General features: G+C 44.5%; 1 non-coding gene and 1 pseudogene across 1 annotated transcript; one reads left to right on the forward strand and one right to left on the reverse strand.

Moving 5' to 3' along the window:
• Positions 1-297: 297 nt before the first annotated feature.
• On the reverse strand, positions 298-3,536 carry LOC125578139 (annotated as a pseudogene).
• An 8,641-nt stretch (positions 3,537-12,177) lies between these two features.
• Positions 12,178-12,333, forward strand: LOC125578712. Its single transcript, XR_007316795.1, has one exon. It is a non-coding gene; the product is annotated as a 5.8S ribosomal RNA (ribosomal RNA).
• The last annotated feature ends 25 nt before the right edge of the window (positions 12,334-12,358 follow it).

Raw genomic sequence — 12,358 nt, forward strand, 5'->3', positions numbered from 1 at the left:
TGCTTGTAGTCCTAGAGGTTCTCTTTCCTCTCCTTCTAAGGCAGCCAAACTAATCATCTTGAATTCGGCTTCCAAGTTCTGGAGTTCTTTTTCAACATCTACATCAACTTTCCTTCTGCTCAACGCATCAGCAACAACGTTGGCTTTTCCTGGATGGTATAGGATCTGCATGTCGTAATCAGCTACGAACTCCATCCATCGTCTTTGCCTTAGGTTCAGATCAGGTTGAGTGAAAAGATACTTAAGGCTTTTATGGTCAGTGAACACTTGGATCTTCTCACCATACAAATATGATCGTCAAATCCGAAGGGCAAATACTACTGCAGCCATCTCTAGATCATGTGTCGGATAATTCACTTCATGCTTTCTTAGTTGCCTAGATGCATAGGCAATTACCTTATCGTCCTGCATCAGCACACAACCTAAACCAACATGAGATGCATCCGTATACACGGTGTATGGTTGGTTAGGCTTAGGGAATGCTAAGATAGGTGCAGTCGTCAAAGCTTCTTTTAACTTTTCGAATGCTTTCTCGGTTTTTGTACTCCATTCATAAGCAATCCCTTTACCGGTAAGACGAGTGAAAGGCTTTGATACGCTTGCAAATCCTTGGACAAACTTTTTGTAATAGCCGGCCAATCCAAGAAAACTTCGAATCTCGGTAACAGAAGTCGGATGCGGCCATTCCTTAATAGCAGCTATCTTTTTTGGATCGACGGCAACTCCTTCTTCTGACACTCGATGTCCTAAGAAGCCAACTTCTCTTTTCCAGAAACGAAATTTACTAAGCTTAGCAAAAAGCTTTTGATCTCGGAGACGCTCCAAAACTAGTAGTAGATGCCTTTCGTGTTCTTCTGCACTTCGGGAATATATTAGGATGTCGTCAATGAATATGATAACAAACTAATCCAGGTAATCCCGAAATACTTCATTCATCAGTCGCATAAATGCATCCGGGGCATTGGTAAGACCAAAAGGCATTACTACAAACTCAAAGTGTCCATAGCGGGTTCTAAAGGCGGTCTTCATGATATCGGTTTCGGAAATCGGAATCTGATGATAACCTGAAGCTAAATCAATCTTCGAAAACCAGCTTGCGCCTTGTAACTGGTCTAACAGCTCATCAATTCTTGGGAGTGGGTACTTGTCTTTTATGGTTACGTTATTGATTCAACGATAATCGATACATAACTGCATGCTTCCGTCTTTCTTCTTTACAAATAGCACGGGTGCTCCCCATGGTGATGAACTAGGACGTATGAAACCTTTGTCTACCAAATCAGCTAACTGCTGCTTCAACTCAGCGAGTTCTGCTGGTGCCATTCGGTATGGTGCCTTTGCTATTGCAGCTGATCCGGGTTCTAAGGTTATACTAAAGGGGTTACTCCTAGACGGCGGCAATCCCTCTAATGCCTTAAACACGTCCTCATATTCTCTGACTACTGGTATTTCTTCCATGTTCTGCTCTTTCTCGTCTTCTACTGGTCCAGCAACTAAGGTCACTAAGTATACTTCTTCACCCTTCTCCAAAAGGTTTTCAATTCTCAATGCTGACACTAATGACGCTCCATCACTTGGTCCTATGCCATGGTAAGCTAAAGGGGGTTGGGTATCTCTCTCGAAAACAATATTTCCTCGACCACAATCAAGGTGAGCTCGGTAACTTGACAGCCAATCCATCCCTAAGATTACCTCGTACCTCTCTAAGGGGAGAATTAACAAATCAGCCGGAAAAACCATATCTTGGATAATGATTGGAACTCCTAGAATACAGCCTTCAGTTTCAAGAACTTGATCTCCGGGAGTTAGAACGGGAATGGATAAATTCACCTTAGTGAATTCTCCATCGAATTGGGATGCTACTTCGGGAGCTACAAAACTATGTGTTGCTCCTGAATCGAAAAGGATGTGGGCGGATATTCCACCCACAAGCAAAGTCCCTGACAATAATTGACTTTCCCGTCAATTACTTACTCAACCACTTTTATAATATTTTTATATCACTAATTCACAAATCAATTATTTTTTTATTTTTAATAATTTATGCAACACTCAATCGGATAAGAAAACAAACCTGAAATCGGACCCTGAGGTGGTCCGGATGGTCCTGGTAACTCTAAAGCGTAAGCCCTACCAGCAGTGGCTTGACGCTTAGCAGGAGGTAAGGGTAAAGGTGGGTTAACTGGTCTGGCAGGTCGAGCACTCGAAACAACAGGCTGAGCAAGATGAGTGTGTGGACATTATGTCGCATAATGTCCTCGCTCTCCACACGTGAAACAAGTGATGTGAGATGGTACAGCCGGTTGGAACTGTCCCACGGTCGGACAATCCCTCCTAACATGGCCCAGCTGGCCACAAGTGAAACAAGTCGGGGTTCTAGGTCTAGAACCTCCATAACGACCTCCCCGAAAAGCTCTACCTCCTCGTCCTCGCTGCATAGCAGAATGCGGCTGAGGCTGGAACGGAACAGATGGACGTCTAGGTTGTGCGGCATTGCTAGAAGAAGCTCTCTCAGCAGCAATGACCTCCTCAACGTTCACAGCACGCTCAACAAGATCAGCAAGCCGATGAAACTCTACTGCCTTAAGTCTGCTCCTGATATATGGGTTAAGTCCTCGAAGGAACTTACGGATAATCATCATCTCGTCCGCTCGACCATAGTGGACATACTTCCTGAGACGGGTGAACTCTGCCTCATACTTCCTAACAGATAATCCTCCCTGAACTAGCTACATGAATTTAATCTCCAATCGATCACGGGCTTCCGGTGGGAAGTACTTTCGAACGAACGCTGTACGGAAGTCATCCCAACTCAGATTGAAGTCTCCAAAGTTCCTCTCTACGCATAACCACCAACTGATGGCGTCCTTCTCTAAATAGTAAACAGCCACGTCTTTTTTAAATTCTTCCGGACAACGGGTTGCAGCAAAGTTCTGCTCGAGATTGTGAAGCCACGCATCTGCTTCAAAGGGATCAGTGCCTCCCTGGTAATGCTTCGTCCCCAAGTTCTTCATAATCATGACTATCTTCAGGAAGTCCGGGTGAGAAGTGGTAGGTACTTGAGCTGGCTGAGCACGCTGTGCTTCTCGCTGTGCATTCAATGCTTGATATTGCAAATTCACCATCTCAGCCATCAGTTCCAGAAGTGCTATCATAGCTGGATCGGTTGGCGCTGGTTGAGGTTGTGCTGCCGGAATAGGTGCGGCAGGGGCCGGTGGAATATGAGCGGCAGGAGCCGGTGGAATATGAGCGGCAGGAGATGCAGGAGCTACGGGATGATCTCCATGCACTGGACTATCGTGTACCATATCCACCTCGATGTCCATATAGTACGGGTCTGGAGACAAAGGAATGTGCTCTGGTGTCTGATCATATGACTCTTCAGACGGGTCAGTCTCAAAGCTAGAGCCTGAAGGTGTAGCCTCAAAGCTAGGAGTCGGAAGTGGTGCCGGAGTAGATGGCGGCGAGGAGTCTGAAGATGATGAAATAGGTATCGGTAGATAATGTCCACCACGATGTGCCTGTCTCGGTGGCATCTGCAACAAAAGATCATGGTAAGTTTCTACCCAGGTCTATCAATTCCTAAAAGAAGGAACAAACCAGCATATCCTAAGCCACCTGGGACTTGGTGTTCAGCTTTTATCCTCTGGCAACTTTGACACTGAGAAACCCATATGGCAACATCTCTCTTCATCCCTGGCCAGTGGTAATATCTTCTGATATCTCGATACATCTTTGTGCTCCCGGGATGAATGCTTAAGAGAGAATGGTGTGCAGTCCTTAGAATCTCCTCTTGAAGTCCTTCTCCTTTCGGAACAGTTACTCGACCATTGAGTAACAAAGTTCCATCACTTGCAACTTGATATCCTCCGATGTTTCCTTCGTTCAACTGTTCTCGTATCTTCTTCAGGTACACATCTCTCATTTGATATTCTCGGATACGAGAAAGTAAACCAGCTTGGCTTACTGCTTGTAGTCCTAGAGGTTCTCTTTCCTCTCCTTCTAAGGCAGCCAAACTAATCATCTTGAATTCCGCTTCCAAGTTTTGGAGTTCTTTTTCAACAGCTACATCAACTTTCCTTCTGCTCAACGCATCAGCAACAACGTTGGCTTTTCCTGGATGGTATAGGATCTGCATGTCGTAATCAGCTACGAACTCCATCCATCGTCTTTGCCTTAGGTTCAGATCAGGTTGAGTGAAAAGATACTTAAGGCTTTTATGGTCAGTGAACACTTGGATCTTCTCACCATACAAATATGATCGCCAAATCCGAAGGGCAAATACTACTGCAGCCATCTCTAGATCATGTGTCGGATAATTCACTTCATGCTTTCTTAGTTGCCTAGATGCATAGGCGATTACCTTATCGTCCTGCATCAGCAAACAACCTAAACCAACATGAGATGCATCCGTATACACGGTGTATGGTTGGTTAGGCTTAGGCAATGCTAAGATAGGTGCAGTTGTCAAAGCTTCTTTTAACTTTTCGAATGCTTTCTCGGTTTCTGTACTCCATTCATAAGCAATCCCTTTACCGGTAAGACGAGTGAAAGGCTTTGATACGCTTGCAAATCCTTGGACAAACTTTCTGTAATAGCCGGCTAATCCAAGAAAACTTTGAATCTCGGTAACAGAAGTCGGATGCGGCCATTCTTTAATAGCAGCTATCTTTTCTGGATCGATGGCAACTCCTTCTTCTGACACTGGATGTCCTAAGAAGCCAACTTCTCTTTTCCAGAAACGACATTTACTAAGCTTAGCAAAAACCTTTTGATCTCGGAGACGCTCCAAAACTAGTCGTAGATGCCTTTCGTGTTCTTCTGCACTTCGGGAATATATGAGGATGTCGTCAATGAATATGATAACAAACGCATCCAGGTAATCCCAAAATACTTCATTCATCAGTCGCATAAATGCAGCCGGGGCATTGGTAAGACCAAAAGGCATTACTACGAACTCAAAGTGTCCATAGCGGGTTCTAAAGGCGGTCTTCATGATATCGGTTTCGGAAATCGGAATCTGATGATAACCTGAAACTAAATCAATCTTCGAAAATCAGCTTGCGCCTTGAAACTGGTCTAACAGCTCATCAATTCTTGGGAGTGGGTACTTGTCTTTTATGGTTACGTTATTGATTCCACGATAATCGATACATAACCGCATGCTTCCATCTTTCTTCTTTACAAATAGCACGGGTGCTCCCCATGGTGATGAACTAGGACGTATGAAACCTTTGTCTAACAAATCAGCTAACTGCTGCTTCAACTCAGCGAGTTCTGCTGGTGCCATTCGGTATGGTGCCTTTGCTATTGCAGCTGATCCGGGTTCTAAGGTTATACTAAAGGGGTTACTCCTAGACGGCGGCAATCCCTCTAATGCCTTAAACACGTCCTCATATTCTCTGACTACTGGTATTTCTTCCATGTTCTGCTCTTTCTCGTCTTCTACTTGTCCAGCAACTAAGGTCACTAAGTATACTTCTTCACCCTTCTCCAAAAGGTTTTCAATTCTCAATGCTGACACTAATGACGCTCCATCACTTGGTACTATGCCATGGTAAGCTAAAGGGGGTTGGGTATCTCTCTCGAAAACAATATTTCCTCGACCACAATCAAGGTGAGCTCGGTAACTTGACTGCCAATCCATCCCTAAGATTACCTCGTACCTCTCTAAGGGGAGAACTAACAAATCAGCCGGAAAAACCATATCTTGGATAATGATTGGAACTCTAAGAATACAGCCTTCAGTTTCAAGAACTTGATCTCCGGGAGTTAGAACGGGAATGGATAAATTCACCCTAGTGAATTCTCCATCGAATTGGGATGCTACTTCGGGAGCTACAAAACTATGTGTTGCTCCTGAATCGAAAAGGATGTGGGCGGATATTCCACCCACAAGCAAAGTCCCTGACAATAATTGACTTTACCGTCAATTACTTACTCAACCACTTTTATAATATTTTTATATCACTAATTCACAAATCAATTATTTTTTTATTTTTAATAATTTATGCAACACTCAATCGGATAAGAAAACAAACCTGAAATCGGACCCTGAGGTGGTCCGGATGGTCCTGGTAACTCTAAAGCGTAAGCCCTACCAGCAGTGGCTTGACGCTTAGCAGGAGGTAAGGGTAAAAGTGGGTTAACTGGTCTGGCAGGTCGAGCACTCGAAACAACAGGCTGAGCAAGATGACTGCGTGGACATGATGTCGCATAATGTCCTCGCTCTCCACACGTGAAACAAGTGATATGAGATGGTACAGCCGGTTGGAACTGTCCCACGGTCGGACAATCCCTCCTAACATGGCCCAGCTGGCCACAAGTGAAACAAGTCGGGGTTCTAGGTCTAGAACCTCCATAACGACCTCCCCGAAAAGCTCTACCTCCTCGTCCTCGCTGCATAGCAGAATGCGGCTGAGGCTGGAACGGAACAGATGGACGTCTAGGTTGTGCAGCATTGCTAGAAGAAGCTCTCTCAGCAGCAATGGCCTCCTCAACGTTCACAGCACGCTCAACAAGATCAGCAAGCCGATGAAACTCTACTGCCTCAAGTCTGCTCCTGATATATGGGTTAAGTCCTCGAAGGAACTTACGGATAATCATCATCTCGTCCTCTCGACCATAGTGGACATACTTCCTGAGACGGGTGAACTCTGCCTCATACTTCCTAACAGATAATCCTCTCTGAACTAGCTCCCTGAATTTAATCTCCAATCGATCACGGGCTTCCGGTGGGAAGTACTTTCGAACGAACGCTGTACGGAAGTCATCCCAACTCAGATTGAAGTCTCCAAAGTTCCTCTCTACGCATGACCACCAACTGATGGCGTCCTTCTCTAAATAGTAAACAGCCACGTCTTTTTTAAATTCTTCCGGACAACGGGTTGCAGCAAAGTTCTGCTCGAGATTGTGAAGCCACGCATCTGCTTCAAAGGGATCAGTGCCTCCCTGGTAATGCTTCGTCCCCAAGTTCTTCATAATCATGACTATCTTCAGGAAGTCCGGGTGAGAAGTGGTAGGTACTGGAGCTGGCTGAGCACGCTGTGCTTCTCGCTGTGCATTCAATGCTTGATATTGCAAATTCACCATCTCAGCCATCAGTTCCAGAAGTGCTATCATAGCTGGATCGGTTGGCGCTGGTTGAGGTTGTGCTGCCGGAATAGGTGCGGCAGGGGCCGGTGGAATATGAGCGGCAGGAGCCGGTGGAATATGAGTGGCAGGAGATGCAGGAGCTGCGGGATGATCTCCATGCACTGGACTATCGTGTACCACATCCACCTCGATGTCCATAAAGTATGGGTCTGGAGACAAAGGAATGTGCTCCGGTGTCTGATCATATGACCCTTCAGACGGGTCAGTCTCAAAGCTAGAGCCTAAAGGTGTAGCCTCAAAGCTAGGAGTCGGAAGTGGTGCCGGAGTAGATGGCGGCGAGGAGTCTGAAGATGATGAAATAGGTATCGGTAGATAATGTCCACCACGATGTGCCTGCCTCGGTGGCATCTGCAACAAAAGATCATGGTAAGTTTCTACCCAGGTCTATCAATTCCTAAAAGAAGGAACAAACCAGCATATCCTAATTATCCTTGCGACACATTTTTGACTCGAAAGTTTTTTGAAACAAGTCCCATTCTAGCATCGTATAACAATGCTCTGATACCAACTTTGTCCCGATCGTAGATAACCGGAAATGACACGGTCGATGTTCCCTGATGGTCGACCCGAGGTTCTCGAAATAAATCCGATCACCTTAGACCAACAACCAAAGAACACAGACACTCCTATCGGATATTACTCTAGGCTTTTCAACCCGATAAAGCAATATTCGATAGTTAGTTCGTCCCGGACAAGGACTAATATCATATGAGAACTTGTGATTTATAAACATCTTTTATACATTATTTATTTACTTTAAACATCTTACAAACTGTTATAGTTTACCCTACGGCCTATCGCCCAACAACATTTTAAGTAAATATACATCAAAACGTACGTTGCAAGGACAACAAAATACTACCGCTGGTTGGCCGCTCCTTCCGTCCAAAACATTTAAGTGTCTCCCACCTAAGGGTTACCTGCACACACAAATGAGTCATGAGCAACTAGTTTACTCAGTGAATCTAGAATCACAACACAATCAATAATAAATCAAGCAATTATCAAATGCATATACATGATCATGCAAGTACTAGTACTATACTTTAATATCGATCATTATTGTGAATTATTATTTTAAACATCACTTCCACAACACCCGCCCGTTATCATACACATATAATACAATATATATACTAGACCCGAGAAACCACTAAAGCTAACCGAGACTAGTGAGTTAGCATCACCATGATTGTCGAATGTCCGGTATGAACAATCCAACACTGCATCGTCATGCAGTACACGGTCTCCAGGGAGCTACCCCATCATCGTGTCTTCATGACCTTGTTCCATTCGCAGGACCAAGTCACGGTAATGCGGGGGCTTTAGGGATAGTGAATATAACAAGACTTCACATCATTTTACTTCACATTATTTTACTTCCATATTTATTTCAAATTAATCTATAATTAATCCTTAATTAATCATAATTAACTCTTAATTCATCCTAGATTAATCCTTAATTAATCTCATATTAATCTTTAATTAATCCAAGATTAGTACTTAATTAATCATGATTACTCCTTAATTAATCTCAGATTAAATTCTTAATTAAACCAAGATTAATTCTTAATTAAACCAAGATTAATCCATAATCAAAACCATGATTATTTCATAATTAAGATTAGTACTTGGGAACAAGTACTATGATTATGATTAACCTCACTTTAACCTTTTGATTAATCTTTAAGTGTAAGTGTTTACACTAAGTAAACCCATACACTTCTTAAAGGATTCAAAGACTATACTCTATCTAATTGAGATACTACAATTTAAACTCAATGATGTACACATTCATGATCTATCTCATCTTCTCTCTAGACTCACCTAAAGATTAGTCTTGAAACTGGCTAGGACAAGACTTGAGTTCCACTTGAACAAGGCTGAATGGACAGGACTGGATACTTCAAGCTTTACTCTACCTCTGACCAAGATGAACCAAAGGACTAGATGGCCTCAGCTGATCCTCGTCTCCAAGGTAAGCTTGTGGCTGGACTGATCAAAGTGAAAGATCAAGGTCTGATCATGATCTGAACTCAACTAGGTCTAGGGTTTTATTTAAAAATCTCACCTTCTGATCTTTCTCAAGGTAAGAAACTAAGCTAAGGTTGAAGATTAGGTCACCACCAATTTTTTCTTGATTTATTTTCTTGATTTTTCTCACTGATTTTTCTGTTCTTCTTTCTCTCTTTCTCTCTGAAATTCTCTAGGTTTTTCTGCAGGGTTCTGAACGTGGGAAGCAGCTGGAGAGGGGTTAAATATGAGGTGAGCTTTCTTCAGGTGAGGGTTTCACTCAGGACAAAGCTAAGCTGAGTTGGGACAGCTGGCCAGCTGCTTCAGCACTCTCAGCACATGCTGCTGTCCTTTCCTTAACTTGAAGAAACTCCAGCCCTTTCATGTGCTTCTCACATGACAATCTAAGAAACAAGGCAAGCAGGCAGCTTGTGATTGTCATGTGACAGTTACTGAAGAAGCTAGGCAAGCAGGCAGGTGCAAGTCATGTGATTAAAGACTGAGCAAGCAGGCTGGTGGAAGACATGAGTCTGGTCCAAAATTAATTGTAGCAGTTGGTTGATAATTTTCAATAATTTTTCAACCAAATATTCCTTGTCTTTGGCTCTCGTCTTGTTCTCGGAAAATCTCTTCCAGTTTAATAAAAATTCGACCAAAATATTAAGACTCGACCAAACTATCAAGTGAAGGTCTTTCAACCACAAGACAGTCCCTTCGAGAAATTAATCTACCGGGTCGATCTTTATTTTTATTAATCCTTGTTGAACCAACTAAAAACTGGTCGAGCGGGATTTTTCTCGACCAAAAATTTATTGGCTCGTGAGGGTTATTACAGTCGTGGCCTATTTATAGAATACAGCAGCCAATCAGATTCAGGTTGGTGGCCGCCCGTGTGTCGCTCCGCATGGCTCCGGACGCATGCACGGCGACACCTCGTGCTCCACATGGCTGGCTGCATGTCCCGGACACATGCAGGACGCCACCAGTCTTCCCAGATGTCAGTCTGCATGACTAGAACTCATGCAGGGCACCACAGCATCACACACATGGCTGGCCGCATGCTTCGGTTGTATGCGCGGAGGCACCTCGTGCTTGGTCGATCCACCTCGTGCTTCTACATGTCAAGCTGCATGTGCAGCTTACATGCACGGCGACACCTCGAGCTTCTGTAGACACTCATCTTGCTGGACAGTTGACACCACGTTCTGAACCCATGCAACAAGCCACCTCGAGCTTCTCGGTCCATTGGCCTGATTTTGGTCCTTCCGGTAAATTTCTGACCCGCGATTAATCCCAAATATTTTTCTTCTCCCTTTCAGATGAGTTTAAATTATTTAAGAAACTCCAATCTGAAGTCTCACCTTGGCGGTAAATATTTCCCGATCCTTCGGCTTCATCGAAGACTTGCATAATACCGAAATTAGGGTTTTAGTCTAATTTTGGGTTTTCCCGTCGTGCTTCGATCCCGTCGTGCTTGCTTCCCGTCGTGCTTAAGTCCCGTCATGCTTCCAATGTCTTCAAAATAATATTCCGCTGATACGAAGTTTCGCGGAAAACTCCGTGCTGAAGAATCGTCATTCTTCACAAACGTTGAGCTTCTAAACCGTCGTGCTTCCAAAATTGGTATGCTTCCAAAACTTCCGTCTCATCAATCTAAGGCATCTTCTAACTATGGTCGACCAACTTATTCGACCCATAGTTAACTCACGATCACTTCTTCGCCCACCTCGTACTTCAAAACTTCTCGATCGATCGTTATTGCCCGCGACTCGGCCACCACAAAGATACTCGACCATTCTTTTTTTTTTAACGGGTTTCTACAGTCGGGGGCATTCGTATTTCATAGTCAGAGGTGAAATTCTTGGATTTATGAAAGACGAACAACTGCGAAAGCATTTGCCAAGGATGTTTTCATTAATCAAGAACGAAAGTTGGGGGCTAGAAGACGATCAGATACCGTCCTAGTCTCAACCATAAACGATGCCGACCAGGGATCAGCGTTTTAGGACTCTGCTGGCACCTTATGAGAAATCAAAGTTTTTGGGTTCCGGGGGGAGTATGGTTGTAAGGCTGAAACATAAAGGAATTGACGGAAGGGCACCACCAGGAGTGGAGCCTGCGGCTTAATTTGACTCAACACGGGGAAACTTACCAGGTCCAGACATAGTAAGGATTGACAGACTGAGACCTATTTCTTGATTCTATGGGTGGTGGTGCATGGCCGTTCTTAGTTGGTGGAGCGATTTGTCTGGTTAATTTCGTTAACAAACGAGACCTCAGCTTGCTAACTAGCTACATGGAGGCATCCTATCACGGTCGGCTTTTTAGAGGGACTATGGCCGTTTAGGCCAAGGAAGTTTGAGGCAATAACAGGTCTGTGATGCCCTTAGATGTTCTGGGCCGCACGCGCGCTACACTGATGTATTCAACGAGTTCACACCTTGGCCAACAGGCCCGAGTAATCTTTGAAATTTCATCGTGATGGGGATAGATCATTGCAATTGTTGGTCTTCAACGAGGAATTCCTAGTAAGCGCGAGTCATCAGCTCGCGTTGATTACATCCCTGCCCTTTGTACACACCGCCCGTCGCTCCTACCGATTGAATGATCCGGTGAAGTGTTTGGATCGCGGCGACGTGGGTGGTTCGCCATCTGCGACGTCGCGAGAAGTCCACTAAACCTTATCATTTAGAGGTAGGAGAAGTCGTAACAAGGTTTCCGTAGGTGAACCTGCGGAAGGATCATTGTCGTACCCTGGAAACAGAACGCCCTGAGAACGATGAAACATCACTCTCGGTAGGCCGGTTTCTTAATGTGCCTGCCGATTCTGTGGTTATGCGTTCATCCATGCCCAAGACTTCAGTTTTGGTTGGATCGTACGCATAGCTTCCGGATATCACCAAACCCCAGCACAAAAAGGGTCAAGGAAAATGCAACTAAACAGCCTGCTTTCGCCAACCCGGAGACGGTGTTTGTTCGGAAGCAGTGCTGCAATGTAAAGTCTAAAACGACTCTCAGCAATGGATATCTCGGCTCTTGCATCAATGAAGAACGTAGCAAAATGCGATACTTGGTGTGAATTGCAGATTCCCGTGAACCATCGAGTCTTTGAACGCAAGATGCGCCCCAAGCCTTCTGGCCGAGGGCACGTCTGCCTGGGTGTCACAAATCGTCGTCCCCCCATCCTCTC

This window comes from Brassica napus, chromosome A9 (genome assembly GCF_020379485.1).
Source record: "Brassica napus cultivar Da-Ae chromosome A9, Da-Ae, whole genome shotgun sequence".
In the NCBI taxonomy this organism is placed as follows: Eukaryota; Viridiplantae; Streptophyta; class Magnoliopsida; order Brassicales; family Brassicaceae; genus Brassica; species Brassica napus.